At 48.6% G+C, this 17,801-nt stretch overlaps 1 protein-coding gene across 2 annotated transcripts in view; it reads right to left on the reverse strand.

The window, feature by feature from the left end:
- LOC142303619 (pendrin-like) overlaps positions 1-17,801 on the reverse strand; it is a 241,044-nt gene that overhangs the window by 118,102 nt on the left and 105,141 nt on the right. The gene's annotated exons all lie outside the window — the stretch shown is intronic.

The raw sequence follows: 17,801 nt of genomic DNA on the forward strand, positions 1-17,801 counted from the left end.
AGAACACAAAAAAATGATAAAAACATAGATAAAAGAGAAGGGGATACAGATTAAAATGAATCCCTCCACAGGAAAATTGCTCACATATACATAGCTCAAGACATACAGAAATACACGTAGAATGAAAAAGAAAAAAGCAAATAAATGTGGGGAGATACTATATCTCTCAATTAGTGATACAAAAAACACATACAAATACAATAATTGATAAGTCCCAAATATAAGAAAAAGAAATGCAATACACAGTGTTAGCCACTAGAGGTCTCTGCAGTAGATAAAATACAACCTTAAAAATATATTTAACCCTTTAATGACCGGGCAGTTTTCCAGTTGTTTTTTTTTGCTCCCCTTCTTCCCAGAGACGTTATTTTTTTTATTTTTCCATCAATCTTGCCATATGAGGAAAAATCAGTGCTCCAGCTAAAAAATATTATTTCCTCATCTAAATAATGGCCATTCTGTGGTCGAGCTAAAAAATGCTACTTCATTATCTATATAGTGGAAAATCAGTGCTCCAGTTAAAAATTGCTATTTCCTCATCTAGTTACTGGTCAAATTCTCTGGTGGAGCTAAAAATTGCTATTTCATTATCTAAACAGTGTAAAATAAGTGCTTCAGCTAAAAAAATTCCATTTCCTCATCTAAATAGTGGCCATTCCGTGCTCTAGCTAAAAATTGCTACTGCATTAACTAATTATTACAAAATCTGTGCTCCAGTTCAAAATTGTCATTTAGTCACCTAAATAGTGATTGTTAATTTAGTGATAGATGACTGACACGTGTAGGTTTAGGCTGCTTTCACACATCCGGCTTGAGCTCTGCGGCTCAATCCGGCTGTGCAAGCTATGCAACGGATGCGGTGAAAACACCGCATCCTTTGCATAAGTTTTTCCTTTGCGGCTAGTCCTGTTTTTGCCGCTTGCGGCATGCTACTGAGCATGTGCAGTGGCAAAAACCGCATGCAGCGGCCGGATGCGGTTATTGCCGCATCGCGCCGCATCTGGCCGCCATAGGCATGCATTGAAAAATGCGCCGCATCGGCCGAATGCGGCGCGATGCGTTTTTTTTTTGCCGCACGAAAAAACGTGCCAGGCAACGTTCCATCCGGCTGCCGCATCGGCTAAATCTGCCGCATGCGGCAAAAACCAGATGGAACGCAAGGCCTTGCGGCACTAATTAAAGTCTATGCAGAAAAAACGCAACCGGCAGCAAAAAAAAACGGTTGCGATTTTCCTGCAAAGTGCCGGATTGTGCCGCATTGCAGAAACCGGAGGTGTGAAAGCAGCCTTAAAGTTGTGAAACAGCTAGTTAAAAGAGGTAAAGGGTACATCAATCATGCTAACGTTCATGAAAGCTCTAATGCACAAACATAGGCTAGTCCAAGTCAAAAACAACTGACAACTTCTGTTACTGGACGGGTTAGTGCACTCCCTTTCTTTGGCAGCCACACAGCTGTACGACTTGTAGATGAGGGCCAGAAAGAGCATCTGCTATAGTGGATGTGTGACGCCCTGGCAAAACCAGGTAGTCACAGAAGTAGTCCACCCTCCTTGATCCCACCAAAAACCCACACCCAGGTACAACACATATCCATTAAAGCCTAGCCACCCCCTCACGACAATAGTAACACACCAGTAGGCGGGATCAGGCAGATGAGAACGCCCACCTAGGGGTCCTGAGGTGTCAGGGGTGGGAGCATGTTAGTTAGTTAGCAAGTGGAGTGGAGTCGAGTCAAGGAGAGTCAAGTGGAGACAGAGAAGTGGAGTCAGGGGTAGGGGCCCCTGGACTACCTGACTAGGTGGCAGACAGCAAACAGGGCCACAGGCGACGCAGATCCAGTCGCGGGAGACCTTAAGTGGACCGGGGCAGGGTTGTAGCCCGCCGGTGCCGACAGCGGGAATCCGCCGGTCCGGAGGCTGTGCACAGACGGGGTGCCTGGACCCTAGGATGAGGAAGGTTGCATGCCCCTTGTTAATTAACCAGCACAGGATAAGGTTTCAGGCCTTGTTCTCCAGAAGCCCAGAGAGTGAAACGGAAGCCCAAAGCGGGTGATAGGGTGTCCATCAGAACCCACAGAAATCCCAAGGGTCAGATTTCGCGGGCCACAGCTCCAAAACATACACAGCACTGGGAGTGGACTTCCCTGTTCCATGCGGAGTTGTCCCATAGAAGACACAGATACTGAGTGCAGGAGGAAGGGACCCCTGTTTGCTACACCCGGGTGTGGGACCCGAATAAACCCGCCAAAGGCGACCGATCACTGGCAAAATGGTTTACCACTGGACTTGTGTGTAATTCTTTGAACAGTGAGTACATCATTGACCCCCGGTCCAACCTGGCGCGCCACCTCCAGCAGCCATTACTCCCGTGTACCAGGGCCCCGTGACTACGCCTCCCCTACCCGTGGAGGGGATCCCATCTTGCTGCCCCACTCCATCAGCCCCGGGTGCCCCATCACTAGGCAGCGGCGGTGTCACCATCCCTCACCGCAACCCACGGGTGGCGTCACCGACACATCAATCCCCTGTAAATATCCCCTTCCGACGGTTGTGAGGGAGGACGGACGGCCGTGCGAGCCCGGGTCCGGTCACCACTTGAGCCGCAGCATCGAACCCAGATCCGAGTGGCCCCAGAAGCGGCAACCGCCCCCGCCCGCAAAAAAACGAACCTGGCATCACAAACAGGATTCGTACCCCATCTACAAACCTGGATGACGTGCACCTTCTTTTGAACTGTAGACCATGAACTGTTACAAAATTTTGGACTACCGCCATCTTGCCCGCCATATTTGGCACCAAAAACAACAACATCGTCATCTTCTTCCCCTAAAAGGGCACAAAGCTGAAGCCCCGTCCCCTAAGAACGCGGGCGGAACCCAGTGACTCCCAAAGGAGGAAGTTGCAAAGGACAGTGGGTCCCGCAAGACGACTATCAAAAAATAAAGGGGGAAAGACCGAAAGGATGTCGGCACCTGATGGTGATGGTGGAGCCGTGGCTCCCGCAGCGGTGCAGGATGACGGAGAAGCAGCAGGCCCTGCTCCGGTCGCAGGAGCGGTAAAGCCTGCAGTCCCAGCGGTCACCCCAGTGATGTCGCCTCCCCGTCCCGTAGTGGCTGCAGTCACCAAGGCGCTGCCCGCAGTATCGGCAGTGGAATCCGTGACCCCAGATGAAGGCAACCTGCTGGCGGCCTCTGATCAGGACAAACCGGCCAGTGAGGACTCAGAATCAGTGGCGTACGAAGAAAGTGATTCAGGTACCAGCACCCCGGAAGCTGCATGGGTCCCTCGATTTGGCGGGAATGGCTACAGGATGTCCTTGTCATCACGGGCCCTCCATACATGGGAAATGTATGAAGTGAAGGCGGAGTCCACTTCAGAAGAAGAGTCCGCCGCCATTGATGTGATGGTCCCAGTTTGCCGGCGCTGTGGTCTGCCTGGGCACTTTTCTGGAGTGTAGAAAAAACAAAAAGCCAGCACCAAATGTGCACTGCGGCACTAAACATTCCAAACTGTACTTATTTTAAAAATTTTGAGATTTTTGGCAAAAAATTGCAATTTCTTGAGCTGCTTCGCCACGTCACGGCAAATCTCATTTGAAGCAGTCCTACACTAAAATATTTTTATAAAATGTGCCATACGGCCTCACATATGAATAGTAGAACTGCTCTTAGCAGCACTCACCTGGTCTATTTCAATCCCGTACCCATGACTGAGTCATGGCTGTGGGCGGGACAGGTCCAAGCAAATGCTGCATGAAGTAAATAGCCTGTGGACAAAGCCTGATGACTTAATGTGAACAGTCACCAACCGCCAAAATCCAGACAGATGGAATACATCCCAAATTGGGGTGCATAGCAAGGTGGAGGTCAACCACCGACCAATTCAATGAAGAAAAAACAAAAAGCCAGCACCAAATGTGCACTACAGCACTAAACATTCCAAACTGTACTTATTTTAAAAATTTTGAGATTTTTGGCAAAAAATTGCAATTTCTTGAGCTGCTTCGCCACGTCACGGCAAATCTCATTTGAAGCAGTCCTACACTAAAATATTTTTATAAAATGTGCCATACGGCCTCACATATGAATAGTAGAACTGCTCTTAGCAGCACTCACCTGGTCTATTTCAATCCCGTACCCATGACTGAGTCATGGCTGTGGGTGGGACAGGTCCAAGCAAATGCTGCATGAAGTAAATAGCCTGTGGACAAAGCCTGATGACTTAATGTGAACAGTCACCAACCGCCAAAATCCAGACAGATGGAATACATCCCAAATTGGGGTGCATAGCAAGGTGGAGGTCAACCACCGACCAATTCAATGAAGAAAAAACAAAAAACCAGCACCAAATGTGCACTGCGGCACTAAACATTCCAAACTGTACTTATTTTAAAAATTTTGAGATTTTTGGCAAAAAATTGCAATTTCTTGAGCTGCTTCGCCACGTCACGGCAAATCTCATTTGAAGCAGTCCTACACTAAAATATTTTTATAAAATGTGCCATACGGCCTCACATATGAATAGTAGAACTGCTCTTAGCAGCACTCACCTGGTCTATTTCAATCCCGTACCCATGACTGAGTCATGGCTGTGGGCGGGACAGGTCCAAGCAAATGCTGCATGAAGTAAATAGCCTGTGGACAAAGCCTGATGACTTAATGTGAACAGTCACCAACCGCCAAAATCCAGACAGATGGAATACATCCCAAATTGGGGTGCATAGCAAGGTGGAGGTCAACCACCGACCAATTCAATGAAGAAAAAACAAAAAGCCAGCACCAAATGTGCACTGCGGCACTAAACATTCCAAACTGTACTTATTTTAAAAATTTTGAGATTTTTGGCAAAAAATTGCAATTTCTTGAGCTGCTTCGCCACGTCACGGCAAATCTCATTTGAAGCAGTCCTACACTAAAATATTTTTATATTTTCTGGAGTGTGCCCGGGAGGCGCCCGGCCTTAAAGAGACCGAAACCCGAAAGTTACGATTTTAATCTGCGCTCTTGTTGAACGTCCTCATGTTCAGTAGAGGAGGCCATCTGGATCCCTAGGTGGAGGGTGACAGGATAGTTAATGTTTAAATACTCGAATTCTTGTTGAACTTCTTCATCCAACTGTTAAAGGTGAAGAGGCCATCGGGGTCCGGAGCAGTGTGCCACGTCAAGGTGGTACTGGAGACCCTTGGTGGAGAATGGAGTAGGTAGCAGATTCCGGCTACCCTTCTTCAGTTAACCTGTTTCCCCTGTTTTAAAGTTAATAATGGACCATAGCTTCAGGACTGGTGAAGCCACCCAAAAAACTTTAGTAGGCCTTGTAAATAACCCTCATCTACCTTCTTGTTGCTCCACCACCAGGACTGTAACGCCTCTGGAGAGGTTGGTTGGAGGAAGGGCCTGCGGTGGAGTCGGCCGAGGCCCAGTCATCAATAAAACCGATGGCTAACCTCCAGGCCAAGGGTTCCGGACCGTGGAACTCTTGGGGTGGACTGGTGGGTAAGGAACTTTTACCCGGACATTCTGGACACCCACAGGAGCTCGGGATGGTGTGACACCTGTGACTAGCGGTGGCACCGAGGGTGGGATCAGGTGTTTTGGGTGGCGGGTGAAAGGGAAGAAGGAGATAATGTTTTACTTGTTTCTTGCAATGTTTAAGAGAATAAAAATAATATAAAGAAAAAAAGAAAATAAACGTCAGTGGCAGGACAGCCCGAGGACGGGCTGTATTCAAGCAAGGGGGGAGTGTGATGCCCTGGCAAAACCAGGTAGTCATAGAAGTAGTCCACCCTCCTTGATCCCACCAAAATATCCCCTTCCGACGGTTGTGAGGACGGACGGCCGTGCGAGCCCGGGTCTGGTCACCACTCGAGCCGCAGCAGCGAACCCAGATCCGAGCGGCCCCAGAAGCGGCAGTGGCCCCCGCCCGCAACAGATGGCAAATACTGCATCAAGTGGCCTCTTCTCCTCTTCCTCCACCTCAACTTCACACACAGTACAGTCCTCAAGAGTGGCACCCTAATTACCCTTATTTACCCCCGCGTCACAATTCTAAAACTGCCCATCTGACTGTGGGTGGAGAACCACAGATGAGTGAGTTTGCAGAGCTTTTCAGACATTCTATTGCATGGGCATCAGAGGTCTGTGACATGCCCGCCCCATGGCCCGGGGGACTCGGAACCGGTCCGGACTAGTCCAGGGATTTCAGCGGTGATGGGGTCCGACTCCATGACCCTGGTGTTGTCTTTAAAGAAAGGGGATGATGATTATATTTACAGTGGAATAAAGTCTGTGATGCCACCTGTTGTTTTTCAGCTATGTGGGCCATCGCTGCACTGCATGTTTCCCGGGGCAGGTGGTGATGGCACAGCTGAAGTATTATTGCCCCCCAAAGGTGGAGCAGGACCCCGGGACCTTTGGAAAATGATCGAGATTTCACACACAGGGAGACAGCTTTACACACAAGTCTTGATATCGGTCTCTTCAAGGCCACCGAGATGTGGCTCCCCATGTTCAGGCAAATGCAATCTGTAGTGAGAGCAGAACCTTGGATAGCAATTAGAGATGAGCGAACCGGTCCCGGTTCGGCTCGAGGTCGGTTCGCCGAACGGAGCTCCCGTTCAAATTCGGCTCGTCGAACGTTCGACGAACCGAACTCGAACTGCATAGGAAACAATGGCAGGCAATCACAAACACAGAAAAACACCTAGAAAACACCCTCAAAGGTGTCCAAAAGGTGACAAACAACTCACAACACAACACAAACACATTGGAAAGTGACAAGGACATATACTCATGCGAAAACAAAACAGCTGGACAAGGAAAAAGAGGAGGACACACAGATATATGAGTATATGCAAGGAAACATCGATTCCATTATTGTGCAACTTGAGCCCTGCTCATTTTAGGCTTCCAATCTTGATAAATTGCCTGAGCTCGCCACGTACGCCTTGGGGATCTTGTCGTGTCCTGCAGCCAGCGTTCTCTCGGAACCTGTCTTCAGTGCTGCTGGGGGTCTGCTGGCAGATAAGCACATGTGTCTGTCCACTGACAATGTGGACATGGCTCTCAGAGGACTTTTCTTCCCCTGGGTCAGCCAGGGGAGGCGAAATGCACGTGTATTTTTGAGAGTGCTTCATGCAAAGCATCTTTTTCATTTTGAAAAGGGGGGTCAAGTGATGTCAGTCAAGTGCGGTGTGTGTGGCCCAATTAGTGGCAACGAGGGAGACTGTGGTTGGAGTCCCCTCGCTTTTGAAAAAAGAACCAAGATGAACAAGTCATGGCTCTCAGAGGACTTTTCTTCCCCTAGGTCAGCCAGGGGACGGGAAAGGCACGCGTATTTTTGAGAGTGCTTCATGCCAAGCATCTTTTTCTTTTTCAAAAGGGAAGGTCAACTGATGCCAGTCAAGTGGGGTGTGTGTGGCCCAGTTAGTGGAAACGAGGGAGACTGTGGTTGGAGTCCCCTCGCTGTGTTTCTAAAAGAACCAAGATGAACAAGTCATGGCTCTCAGAGGACTTTTCTTCCCCTGGGTCAGCCAGGGGACGGGAAAGGCACGCGTATTTTTGAGAGTGCTTCATGCCAAGCATCTTTTTCTTTTTCAAAAGGGAAGGTCAACTGATGCCAGTCAAGTGGGGTGTGTGTGGCCCAATTAGTGGAAACGAGGGAGACTGTGGTTGGAGTCCCCTCGCTGTGTTTCTAAAAGAACCAAGATGAACAAGTCATGGCTCTCAGAGGACTTTTCTTCCCCTGGGTCAGCCAGGGGACGGGAAAGGCACGCGTATTTTTGAGAGTGCTTCATGCCAAGCATCTTTTTCTTTTTCAAAAGGGAAGGTCAACTGATGCCAGTCAAGTGGGGTGTGTGTGGCCCAGTTAGTGGAAACGAGGGAGACTGTGGTTGGAGTCCCCTCGCTGTGTTTCTAAAAGAACCAAGATAAACAAGTCATGGCTCTCAGAGGACTTTTCTTCCCCTGGGTCAGCCAGGGGACGGGAAAGGCACGCGTATTTTTGAGAGTGCTTCATGCCAAGCATCTTTTTCTTTTTCAAAAGGGAAGGTCAACTGATGCCAGTCAAGTGGGGTGTGTGTGGCCCAGTTAGTGGAAACGAGGGAGACTGTGGTTGGAGTCCCCTCGCTGTGTTTCTAAAAGAACCAAGATGAACAAGTCATGGCTCTCAGAGGACTTTTCTTCCCCTGGGTCATCCAGGGGACAGGAAAGGCACGCGTATTTTTGAGAGTGCTTCATGCCAAGCATCTTTTTCTTTTTCAAAAGAGGGGGTCAACTGATGCCAGTCAAGTGGGGTGTGTGTGGCCCAATTAGTGGCAACGAGGGAGACTGTGGTTGGAGTCCCCTCGCTGTGTTTCTAAAAGAACCAAGATGAACAAGTCATGGCTCTCAGAGGACTTTTCTTCCCCTGGGTCAGCCAGGGGACGGGAAAGGCACGCGTATTTTTGAGAGTGCTTCATGCCAAGCATCTTTTTCTTTTTCAAAAGGGAAGGTCAACTGATGCCAGTCAAGTGGGGTGTGTGTGGCCCAGTTAGTGGAAACGAGGGAGACTGTGGTTGGAGTCCCCTCGCTGTGTTTCTAAAAGAACCAAGATGAACAAGTCATGGCTCTCAGAGGACTTTTCTTCCCCTGGGTCAGCCAGGTGACGGGAAAGGCACGCGTATTTTTGAGAGTGCTTCATGCCAAGCATCTTTTTCTTTTTCAAAAGGGAAAGTCAACTGATGCCAGTCAAGTGGGGTGTGTGTGGCCCAGTTAGTGGAAATGAGGGAGACTGTGGTTGGAGTCCCCTCGCTGTGTTTCTAAAAGAACCAAGATGAACAAGTCATGGCTCTCAGAGGACTTTTCTTCCCCTGGGTCATCCAGGGGACGGGAAAGCCACGCGTATTTTTGAGAGTGCTTCATGCCAAGCATCTTTTTCTTTTTCAAAAGGGGGGGTCAACTGATGCCAGTCAAGTGGGGTGTGTGTGGCCCAATTAGTGGCAATGAGGGAGACTGTGGTTGGAGTCCCCTTACTGTGTTTTACATGCTTTTAGAAGGGCATGACATGGCTTAGAGGTTGACTTTCAGCATCTGGAAACTGTTGGCTACCAAAATGCTGCCTTTCCAACCTTTTTAACCGAGGATTTTCGAGACCTTATGCCCATCGCAGTGCCCCAAGAGCCGATGCCCAGGCGCCACTCCTTCTCCAACAAAGGCGTGCACGCGCTACACCAGCATGTCGCACTAAACATCACTGATTCCTTGAGAAACTCTGTGTGACAGGGTGCATTTCACCACAGATAATTGGCCCAGTAAGCATGGACAGGGGCGTTACATGTCGCTGACTGGGCAATGGGTTACTGTGGGGAGAGATGGAGAAGGGTCTGCTGTACAAGTCTTGCCGTCCCCACGAGTTGTGTCAATCCTTCTTCTGTATGTAGAAGTTAATACACTGCTTCTGCCTCTTCAACCTCGTGTGGGTCCTCCACCTTGGCGCAAACCCTGTGTGGTCAGGCCACCCTTCCTTGTAACTGCGCACAAGGACTACCACACACCTCCTTACTATGCTGGCAGCAGAGCTCAATGCCATCAGGCGGTCAAAGGTTTACTTTGAAATGTATGGGAAATGTGAGTCACACCGCTGAGAAGTTGTGGACGGTTAGCTCTGGAGACCGAGTTTCATCAATGGTTGTCTCCACTCAACCAGCAGCCAGGGAAGGCCGGGTGCGACAATGATGCAAACATGGGTGCGGCCCTTCGCTGTGACAATGTGACACACGTGCCTTGTGTGGTTCACGTGTTGAACCTGGTTGTCCAGCAATTTTTAAAGCACTATCCTGGCCCACATGGCCTTCTGCAGAGAGCACGGTGTAACGCCTTCCTTGATCCACACACTCAGATGGGCTGTAAATGATAGGCTAGAGGGAAGCCACTCACCAAGCAGGACCCCTAGAACCCTGAAACCCTTTAACCCCTATACAGGGATTAGGAATTACACAGGGCCCAAGGTGATTAATACCTGTGGAAGGCTGCAGTTCCAGAGAATAGTAGTCAGGCAGGGTCAAAACATTAATTGAGGAACAGGAACAGAATGGGACGGCCAGGACTTAATCAGAAAACAAGCAGAGGTGAAATGCAGATTGGCCAACAAGGTACATAAACAGCAAGCAGGAAAAGTAGTCAGGTAACAAGCACACAAAATCATAAAACTGAACTGGGGGTAAAATTAACCAGAGGTTCATAGCTATGTCTGGCAGTGGTCTGCAGACAGGATGGGCATAAAAAAGGGTGTGGTGTCTTCCCATTGGTTGTAGCTGAATGATGGTACTTCATCTGTGAGATACCCACCAGCTACATTCAGCCAGAGATTCTGCATCTGTCAAGGTAATGCAGCCCAGTGGGTGAGCATAACCTGCGTCCACCTGCGCCGCTGGCATCGACTCCTCTCCCATCATCAGCACTATGCATGAAAGGAACACGTTGTCACCTGGCGACCGGAGTACAAATTGACGGAGCGGACTCCGTTGGTGACTTAACAGCCGTGTGCGGCAATGATGCAAACCTGGCTGCGGGCCATCGTCAGGGCAATGTGACACACGTGCCTTGTATGGCTCACGTGTTGAACCTAATTCTCCAGCAATTTTTAAAACACCATCCCGGCCTACATGGCCTTGTGCAGCGGGCACGCTCGCTATGTGCTCACTTCCATCGTGCGCACACAGCAGCTCAACAACTTTCATCACTCCGGAAGTCTTAGGGTCTGGCAGTTAAACGCCGGAAATGCGATGTTCCGACACGCAGGAATTGGAATCTGCACATGTTGCAGCGTGTGTGGCAGCACCGCAGAGCCCTGCTGAAATACGGTATGACATATAGCCTGGGATAACTTGATCCAGAGGTGGTGCAGATCACGCTGCTGGAGTGGTGTCAGATCAAGGACCTATGCACCCTGCTACACAGTTTACAAATGTCGACGAAGATGTTTAGCACTGGCAATGTCATTCTCAGCGTGACAATTCTGGTCATCTACATGATGGAGCAAACTGTAATTATTATTCGGAGTCAGGTGTTGGGACAAGAGGAAGGGGAGGAAGTACAGGAGGAGTCATATGCGGAAGGGATAACAAGATCTACGAGGTCCAGATGGTCAGCGGCACCTATGCGGCAGTCATGGTGAGGGAGAGGGATTAACAAGGGCGCATAGTATCAGCAAAAAGTGTTGAGGAAAGTGCAGGAGCCCATGAAGAAATGGAGGACGAACTGGCGATGGGCATGGAAGACTCAGCAGATGAGTGAGAGCTTGCTCACATTTCGGTTGTGCGAGGTTGTGGGGAGAGGGCAGAGGAAGGAGGCACGATTCTCACCTCTCTGCCACCAACACACCAAGGACTTGGTCCTCCTGGATGCACAAGACACATGAGCGCCTTCTTGCTGGACTACCTACATGACCCTCGGATTGTACGAATTCGAAGTAATCCTGAATACTGGGTTGCCACACTGTTAGATCCCCGGTACAAGACAAAATTTGGCGAAATAATTCCTGCCATAGAAATGGACGCACGTATACAGGAGTATCTGCAGAATGTGGTACGCAATCTTAGATATGCTTTTCCACTAAACACCAGTGCTGCACAGAGTGAATCTCAACACTTTGTCATGGATAGGAGGAAATGGTCTTTTACTTGTCCACATCTGAGGGACTGAGGGCTGGCTGCTGTGCTGAGATGGCGTTGAGTACGGTGTCCCTGCAGAGTTGCACTTTTGGTCATATACCAAAATGAGTTGAAAAAGGACAGATGCTGGTGGAAAGGGGAACAGGTATGTTGGAAAGGGGAAAAAAGTTTTGGTCCGTGGATTTGGTGGTTAAGCAAAAGTAACATTTGATGAAGAAACACCATCTGTTACAGTGGGACTGGCAGATTTGGATAAGGTGGTATATACTATGTTACCGCTATATAACGAAAATTAATAAGAAAAGAAAGAGAAAGGTATATATCCCCATCAGCAGTCAGTGTACACCGTGCTCCCAGTTGGAAAAGGAGAGGTTGGCAACTGGAAGGTTTGGTGGAGGATACAGAGCTGTGTGGCTATGAAACTAATAGTAGCCTGAACCGAGTTAGACGCCATTCGGATCTGGAGACTGGGAGCCCTGTTAGCGTCACAGGGTCCACATGCCCACCCAGCCCAGGAACTCCCTGTTAACAACACAGGAGCCATTGAGTACGCTGACCATGTGCGTAGGGGCCACACCTGTGGACAGCAGGCGCATCAGCAGCAGCAGGCCTGTTAATGCCACTGGGCTGCACAAGCAGGACTGGTAGGACAGGAGCTGGTCTTAACCGTTCTGCGTTACCAACTGTGGTGGTGGCCTGCATCGACACCCTATCCCTGCCTACCTCTGGCCTAAAGCCGCAATGGGTTCAACACATGGAGGTGTGCTCTTTCGGAGCATAATAGAAGAATGCGCACCTCCTTGTTGGCTCCAGCCCCTTTTAAAACCTGGGTCCGCCCCAAACCAGGGTGAACCACAATGAACCTCCTGGAGACAAAAATAGAGTGACACGTCATGAGTGGCATAACTAGCGTCCTATTTGGAACCGCAACTTCAATGATGACCTCATGGCTGCCATGACCCAAACACCTCACCAGTCATCGTCTGACCATCAATAATGCGGTGACAAGTCATAGGGGTGGACCTCTGCAAGCCATTTGGGAGGACACCTGATGCCCTGTGGTCTATATGGGACCCCCACATCAGGGGCAGGGCCAAAGAGTTTATTACCGGACCTAGTCTCTGATGCAGTAAGTGCCTGAGCATGCTCAGTAGCATGAAATACAGTCTCTGAAAAAAGACTATCAGCTTTAGCATGGTGTCTAGGCACAAAACAGGACTTAGACCCGGCACGGAATGCAAGTACCTGTGCAAAGAGGCTTTTGACACTTAGTGTGGGAGCATGCGCTGTATCCCGAAATGAAGACTTAGCGTCAGGAATGGCACAGTCAGGCTGAGCATACTCACTAGGCGAAACACTGTAGTTAGGCTGCAGCTGGGGTAAATCGGCACACGCATGCGCACTAGCTGCCTCTCCACACTTAGACGTGGAGGAGAAATTGCTCTTCGGGTGTGAACTTTGAGATGCTGTCTATGAACAGAAGGAAAAGCTAAAGGAAGCCTCACTTTCTATCCCTCCGAATTATCAAATGCAGCAATGAATTCCCTGAGTTTGCTATAACATTAGCGTAGCAAAATGTGCATGAGGGTGTCATGTAGAGGTGCTAGAAATAGCTTGGCACCAGTGGGGCACTAATGGAATACAACAGCCAGTTCTATGATGCCACTAAATGGTAGTATTTTTTGCTATCATTATAGCTTATTAAAAACAGAGCAGGAGGGTGTCATGCACAGGTGCTGCACATAGATTTGCACTAGTGTAACTAGACAAAAGTCCAATAGCCACGTTTAGGATGCCACTAGGTACACTGACTGTTTGCTAGTATAATGGCTTAGTTAAAAAGAGTTTGAGTGTGCAATGCAGGCAGACATGCTGCAAATATCTTTCCACTAGTTTGACTACACAAAAGTACAATAGCCACGTTGAGGATGCCACTAGGTACACTGACTGTTTGCTAGTATAATGGCTTAGTTAAAAAAAGTTTGAGTGTGCAATGCAGGCAGACGTGCTGCAAATATCTTTCCACTAGTGTGACTACACAAAAGTACAATAGCCACGTTTAGGATGCCACTAGGTAGACTGACTGTTTGCTAGTATAATGGCTTAGTTAAAAAAAAGTTTGAGTGTGCAATGCAGGCAGACGTGCTGCAAATATCTTTCCACTAGTGTGACTACACAAAAGTACAATAGCCACGTTTAGGATGCCACTAGGTACACTGACTGTTTGCTAGTATAATGGCTTAGTTAAAAAGAGTTTGAGTGTGCAATGCAGGCAGACGTGCTGCAAATATCTTTGCACTAGTGTGACTACACAAAAGTCCAATAGCCACGTTTAGGATGCCACTAGGTACACTGACTGTTTGCTAGTATAATGGCTTAGTTAAAAAGAGTTTGAGTGTGCAATGCAGGCAGACATGCTGCAAATATCTTTCCACTAGTTTGACTACACAAAAGTACAATAGCCACGTTGAGGATGCCACTAGGTACACTGACTGTTTGCTAGTATAATGGCTTAGTTAACAAAAGTTTGAGTGTGCAATGCAGGCAGACGTGCTGCAAATATCTTTCCACTAGTGTGACTACACAAAAGTCCAATAGCCACGTTTAGGATGCCACTTGGTACACTGACTGTTTGCTAGTATAATGGCTTAGTTAAAAAGAGTTTGAGTGTGCAACGCAGGCAGACGTGCTGCAAATATCTTTCCACTAGTTTGACTACACAAAAGTACAATAGCCACGTTGAGGATGCCACTAGGTACACTGACTGTTTGCTAGTATAATGGCTTAGTTAAAAAAAGTTTGAGTGTGCAATGCAGGCAGACGTGCTGCAAATATCTTTCCACTAGTGTGACTACACAAAAGTACAATAGCCACGTTTAGGATGCCACTAGGTACACTGACTGTTTGCTAGTATAATGGCTTAGTTAAAAAAAGTTTGAGTGTGCAATGCAGGCAGACGTGCTGCAAATATCTTTCCACTAGTGTGACTACACAAAAGTACAATAGCCACGTTTAGGATGCCACTAGGTACACTGACTGTTTGCTAGTATAATGGCTTAGTTAAAAAGAGTTTGAGTGTGCAATGCAGGCAGACATGCTGCAAATATCTTTCCACTAGTTTGACTACACAAAAGTCCAATAGCCACGTTTAGGATGCCACTAGGTACACTGACTGTTTGCTAGTATAATGGCTTAGTTAAAAAGAGTTGGAGTGTGCAGAGGACAGGAGGGTACAGTGCCAGGATTGTGGGGCTCTGGGTAGAGGAATGGAAGCCTGCCTTTCTATTCCCTCCTAATGGGGAAATGCAGCGACGAAAACCCTGACCTTGGCTACACAGACGCTGTCTCTGTTTTCAGGACCTGTCACCTATGGCTCTGACCCTGCCGGTTTGAGCCCTTAAAAGGACTGATAGAAAGTGCTCTCCCTAAGCTGTCTAGCGCTGTGTATGGAACGCATACAGCTGTATCGGCGATAGGACAAAGGACGGAGCTGCGACAGTGATGTCTGACACCAAGGACGCAGAAGAGATAATGGCGTCCGGACGGGCAGATACTCGTTTTTATAATGCAGGGACATGTGACATGGACATCCTATCACACATGCCGTTGCTTCTCTGGCTAAAAGTCCACTTAGCTGTGTGTGTGTCTGGGATTGGCTGACATGCTGGCCCGCCCCACAAGACGCGCGCGCTTAGGGAAGGAAGACAAGGAAAAAAAAAAAAATGGCGATCGCCATTATACAAACAGCAGTGATCTGAAGGCGCTGTTCCCGCACACTATACACTGAAATGTCATAATAGTGTGAGTCACAGAGTGACTTACACTATTACAGCGGAAAGCCAGCTAGGAATTAGCTGTTTTTTTGCTGCTAGAACCGTTCTCGAACGTTTCTAGAACTATCGAGCTTTTGCAAAAAGCTCGAGTTCTAGTTCGATCTAGAACAGCCCCCAAAATCACTCGAGCCTAGAACTGGAGAACCTCGAACCGCGAACCGCGCTCAACTCTAATAGCAATATCTGTCACACAAACATCGGATCTTTCTTTCTGTACCTTTACTGATGTTAGCAGGGTTATCTCCAGGGTACAGTCTGGGTGGCCACGTGGCAGTTGGGATTTCCACATCTGTGAGTTATGCAGCCTCCTTATTGCTGTGTGTCTGTTTAAGTCCTGGGCTGTTTCAAACCTGGCCCTGAACTCTCCTGTGTCTCTCACTTGTATAGCAGGCGTAAGAAACCGTTCTGCTGGGCACCACTAACTCTACTGCGCTCGCCAGGCTCTGTTGATGGCTGTGCTACAAGTGTTTCTGTGCTGGGAGACTGAAGTCCCCCTTGCCTCCCGGACTTTTCTGCTGGGCCTGACTGAACCTGTGCATACTAGGACTCCGGTGTCTGGTTGCTTCTTCTGAGGTATACCGGACTGGTCTCTTCACCCCTTCTCTCTCTCGCCTTGCTCCTCACTCGGGATCCCTCACACTGCTAGGCTTTTTCCCCTGGAACTGGCCCAACACAGCACCGTTTTCAGGTCGCTTCCTCTGTCAGTCCTGCACTAGACCCGACCAGTTTCAACTGCTTCTTTCTGCCCCCAGCATTTGCATTTCTAGGAGACTTTAACTGACATCAGCCAGTACGCCTGACGTCAGTTAAGTATAATAATAATAATATTTATTCATTTATATAGCGCTATTAATTCCACAGCGCTTTCCATACATTGGCAACACTGTCCCCATTGGCGCTCACAATCTAAAGTCCCTATCAGTATGTTTTTGGAGTGTGGGAGGAAACTGGAGAACCAGGAAGAAACCCAGCAAACACAAGGAGAACATACAAACTCCTTGCAGATGTTGTCCTTAGTGTGATTTAAACCCAGGACCCCAGCGCTGCAAGACTGCAGTGCTAATCACTGAGCCACCATGCCATTTCTCAGAGCAACAGGCCTACACATGTCACTCATCCACCCACCTTTTGATTTAAAAGCTGTAAATGCTGGGCCAGACCCTGTGTCATGTAGGGCCCATGCTTAACTGCAGCACTAAGACACTATGGGTACTGTGGGGAAATTGATGCCACTGTCCTGCTATCTACCTCTAATTTTTTGAAATGTGGAGACTCCAAGATGGGTCTCCAAGTTGTATCTTGACTATAGTGGCAAGGTTCTCAAAGCAATAGGCCTACACCTGTCACTCATAAATCCACCCACCTCTTTATTTGAAAGCTGTAACTGCTGGGCCAGACCCTGAATCGTGTATGGTCCATGCTTGTCTGCAGCGCTAACACACTATGGGTACTATGGGGCAATTGATGCCATTGTCCTGCTGTCTACCCATAATTTGGGGAAATGTGGAGACTCCAAGATTGGTTTATAAGTTGTGTCTTGTTTGTAGTGGCATGGGTCTAAGGGTGGCTTTACACGCTACGAGATCGCTAGCCGATGCTAGCGATGGCGAGCGTGATAGTACCCGCCCCTATCGTTATGCCGATATGTGAAGATCGTTGCCGCAGCGAACATTATCGCTACGGCTGCGTCACATGTACTTACCTGCTCGGCGACGTCGCTGTGACCGGCAAACCGCCTCCTTTCTCACTAAGCGGCCGCCCAATCAAAGCAGAGGGGCGGAGATGAGCGGGACGAACATCCCGCCCACCTTCTTCCTTCCTCATTGCTAGCGTGTGGCAGGTAAGGAGAGGTTCCTCGTTCCTGCGGCGTCACACGTAGCGATGTGTGCTGCCGCAGGGACGAGGATCAACTTCGCCCAAGTGACAGCAGTGATAATTGGGAGAGGACCCCCATGTCAACGAGGAGCGATTTTGGACGTTTTTGCAACGATCCATAATCGCTCCTAGGAGTCACACACAACGAGATCGCTACAACGGCCGGATGTGCGTCACAAAATCCGTGACCCCAACGAGATCACTGTAGCAATCTCGTAGCGTGTAAAGCCCGCTTAAGAGAAACAGGCCTACTCCTGTCACTCATCCAATATTTCTTATGTTAATAGTCTAGGAAGTTAATGGCTGTGCCACAACAGTGTGGCTCCTCTATAAAGCAATGTGAGCTGTTTTGCAGATTTTGGGCCCCCTAAAGGTCTTTATTTTTACCTCCTATTGAATTTAGTGAGTTTGGATATGTCCATCAAACTGTTCATCGAACCATTTGTC

The sequence above is a fragment of the Anomaloglossus baeobatrachus genome, chromosome 4, assembly GCF_048569485.1.
Source record: "Anomaloglossus baeobatrachus isolate aAnoBae1 chromosome 4, aAnoBae1.hap1, whole genome shotgun sequence".
NCBI lineage: Eukaryota > Metazoa > Chordata > Amphibia > Anura > Aromobatidae > Anomaloglossus > Anomaloglossus baeobatrachus.